The following is a 4,523-nucleotide window of genomic DNA, read 5'->3' as shown; positions in this document are numbered from 1 at the left end:
TTGCTATTTTTTTATTTTCCACGCGATGTTTGGAGTCAGGAATCGAACTCGAGACCTCTAGTTAAGAATAGAACGGTCTCGCTATTGCACCACAATCCATGTTGATAGACACAAAGAATGCATGTGGCGGTTTAAATATAAAGGGTTCGTCTTATGGATAGTAGTTCGATCATCGGTCATGTCACGACTTAAATGTCAAATTTGGGTGTCATAACAATTGTTTGAATCAGTTTATTTATGCGTACCTTGATTAATTCAAAAAATATGTATGTGTTCTATATCTTCCATTAGCACAAATAATAAATAATTATGTATATCAAAGTTCAGACAGATAATAATAAATCACCAACCGTGCATCTTCTTATGATTTTTCTTATTTCGTACTGTAAATATCTTTTAATTAGATATATTCAAATTTCTTTCTTTTTTCCAAAATAAAAGAATGAAGTGGATCAAATAGAGCCAAATAAGCATATTAATGGTGAAAAAGAGATGTCTATGGTGGTGAAAGGTAAGATGTGAACGGATGCGGTGCACTGAATGAGAATATTCCCTTCTTAATTAGAAATTTCATATTTGAGCCCTGAGTACAAAAAAATTCTAAATAGGGAACACTTCCCCTGAATGAATAGTCCTATGTGATACGAATTTAAAATAATCAAACTCTAATATGAATACCAAACATTGAATTAAAAAACAAAAATAAGATGTAGAAATGTAGTGTATCTATCTATAGTTGAAGGGCCATTTATTATGGCTGAGACATGGAAAACGACTCACCCTAACTGCTATGTCCAACCTCAATTATATTACCAGCTTGGCACTCACCAAAGGAACAACACATCTTGTACATATTCGTATTTTTGTTTTTTTTTCATTCGGTATTCAGTAATTACATTATTAAGGATCTGATTAGATTTAAATTTGCATTAGAAAATTTCACGTTGATGATAAATCGCTTTGAATCTTAATCATATAGTAAAAAATGAATGAGTACTTATCACAAAATAAAATACTTCTATTTTCCCTAAATTTTATCTGTGTAAATATGTTCACATTATCGGTTTCTCTCTATTTATTATAAATACTTATACATGCAATAGAATCGTGCAATCAGTCACTAATGATTGCTTCATGATACTTATATCAAAATAGAATATCTATATTATACATACTGGTGTGAGACTGATACGACTTCTTTGAATCCTACATAATAATACGAAATACTTTGTACACAAATCTGTTTTTTTTTTTAAAACAAAAAAAAAAACCTATGTATGAAATACGCCAAGACATATACTTGACACAAATGGTACGGCATATATAGGCGTTTTTTTCGAACAAATTACACATATAGCCATTAATAAAAAAATAAATTATATTTATTAAATCTATAAAAATTATATATATATATATATATATATGTTAGCTATTATTATTATGGACAATTATTTATATCAATTTTCTACTCTGTTTCAAGCTACTATATGACTCTCTTAAATAAATTTTATAAAAAAAATATTTTTTTTCGTACCATACACACCCATAATATCGGACTACTCACATTCCTTAGTTCTTTTTTTTCTTCTATCAAATGGAAATATAGCCAACCAGATTCATTATTTATTTGAGTAGATTTTATTTATTTTTATCATTTTCTAATCGACTTAGTTGCCTCTATTTAATTTTTGGAGAGAAAAAAATGACGCAAACATTTACTATTTTTAGTAAATTTATTTGTCAAATTTTTATTTATTTTAAACAAAAAATTAATTAGTGAATTTCGAGGTTCTAAAATCATACAAAGCCAATAGTGTATACGGAAATTCATAAATCGTCTGGGGTGATACTTTCTTATTTTATCTTCTACGTGTGTTGCTTTCGTATTTTATTGAATGCATTTAATTTTAATCTTATTTGTTTTTCATGATCGCACATTCATCTTAATACTTATTGGATATATTTGGGCTCATAGGCCCAATATTCACTGTAAAATGAAAAATTCCATATAGTGATGCTAATAATTTCAATTGTTCACTTTATTTGGTATTTTAAAATAAATTATGTCAACATTTTTATTTTCTTTAATTTCTTTTTGTTGGGTCCCAAAATACATTTCCTATTTCATTCTGCTAGCAAATAGTTGTAATAAAAGATTCACAAAAGCTGCACCAAATAGAAAGTACTGATTTAATTTGGAAATTATAATTATAAGTCTCCAACCTTTTGTACTATCTATTATTACTAATAAAAGTCTTCATAAATGTGCTTTATTGAAAATAATAATAATAGAAAGTAGTGATTTAGTTTGAAAAATTATAATTAAGTCTCCCTCCACCACCATATAACCAATAAAATAAATTAAAAAATGGAATGATATAACTGAACCTGTCATTTCTTTTTGATAAAAAATAAAATGCAAAATTGATCTATCGATCTCTAGAGATTGTATTTTCTTCACAAAAATATAAATTTAATGAGTATAAATAAAAAGTAACATTGTTTTTAATTAATAATTATCAATAATCTAGTGATAGAAATGTATCTGCCACAAAGAAGGTAGGACTTCAAAATCTGAATGGTGCATTTTTTACTTTATCAATATTTTTAAAATAAAAACATTTTTAAATAAATTTTTTTCAACTAACACTTTTCTGAACTATGATTTTAGATTGGTTTTAACCTCTGAGATCGATTTTGACTATTTTTAGCAAACTATCCAATCAAATTATAGATTACCCTCCGAATCTAATTGAATTATCAAAACTAGGGGTGTGCATACGTTGATTTGGTTCGATTTTATGTACTGTTAATTTTTGATTTGTGAATATGCTAAACTGATAACCAAATCATTATCAATTTTCAATTAACCAATTTTTTATCCTTAATAGTTCAATTTTCAGTTTAACCGATAAGAAAATGCTTATTTGATCACATATACACGATGTTCATAAAATAAAAATGATACTAGTAAGGATGAAAGTGCAACATAAATTTCTACATTGATAACTTTTATTGAAGACAAGATTGTTTGAATTCTTTCTAAAGACTCATGCAATAAATTGCGGAAACAACACTAATTGTTTGTCTTTGCCACAATCAAATCTAAAATTGAGAAATGAGAAGGTAATACTAGTTTTTTGTCGAGAAGAGAGAAGATGTCCCAATAGAGATGCAGAGAAGCTAGTGTGTCTTGACTACGACCGATAGTACTAATAAAATAGTAATTTTAATATAATTTTATTGTGTTATCAGTTTAACCATTAACCAAAATCATAAAATTGGAAACTAAACCAATAATCGCCAATAAAAAAATTTACAAAATCGCTTAAAACCACCAGATAACCTAATACCAATAAATCAATAATATTTTTTTCTATTCAATTTATCGATTAAATCGATTTTTGCACCCTCCTAATCAAAACTCAATCCTAACTCATTAACCCCAAATATTGCCGTTTGTCAAACTTTTCATTACCAAATTTTCAAAAATATAATTTCTTTCTCTAAAATGCATCTAATCACCCATCCTCTCAAGTTATAAATAGCATAATAATACTATATGAAAAATTTCAAGCTAAGAAAATTTCAAAACACAAAACAAATTTGTTACATCACACAAGCATACATTTGCAAGTAATTAAGTTAATTCACCAACAAGAGTCGTAGTGGAGTAATATATACTCTTTCATCCTTAAACCAAGAGGTATCGGGTTTCAGTTCCCTTGAATACAAATTTGTCTTTATTAGTGAATGTTTTACCTGAATGTGAAACTTTCTAGCGTAATTCAAATTTAATCAAACTCCAGTAAAAAAAAGTACACTTGAACCCCTCTTGTTGTTAATTAGCTGTCCTATAAAAAAAAAAAAAACTAGTAATAAGAGTATCAAGAAACTAAAACCAAAAAAAATAAAAAGGAGTCAGAACAAAGAGAGATGCTTTAAGAATAAAGCACCAACAAGATTTAAACACTTTTCCCCCTATTAGTTAGACCTCATGGAATATCTTATAGGTATACTGTTATACATATAAATTGTACACATATATATTTTTAATGAATTTAAATTGTATATACTAATAGCGTAAAAATATATATGTAGTTGTTACTTAGTATTCTTTTCGTCTACATTTGAATGACAATTTTAAAATGTATTAATAATAAAAATAAATAGACATTTATTTTTAATATACTGAATAAGTAAAAAATGAACATAAAAAATATGAAATAAATTATACGACTCACTGAATAATAAACACAGATTACTTATTATGTGTAATAAATAAAAAGAGAAAAATGACAAATACATATAAAAGAAATAAAGTAATAAGAAAAATATAGAAATGAAATTTATACTATATGTTATACTATAATAATTAGAGGTAAAAATATCGCCCCCCTAGTCCGCTGTGGAGTTGCAGAGATAGGGAAAGGGAAAGGGGAATAGCCACACCACACTTTTTTCAATCAATATTACAACATATCCTAATCCCAACAAACAAACAAAACAATATTGAGCCCTCT

The sequence above is a fragment of the Solanum stenotomum genome, chromosome 9 (assembly GCF_019186545.1).
Source record: "Solanum stenotomum isolate F172 chromosome 9, ASM1918654v1, whole genome shotgun sequence".
NCBI classification, from domain to species: domain Eukaryota; kingdom Viridiplantae; phylum Streptophyta; class Magnoliopsida; order Solanales; family Solanaceae; genus Solanum; species Solanum stenotomum.
The sequence above is the reverse complement of the archived record's forward strand: the minus strand, read 5'-3'. Positions refer to the sequence as shown.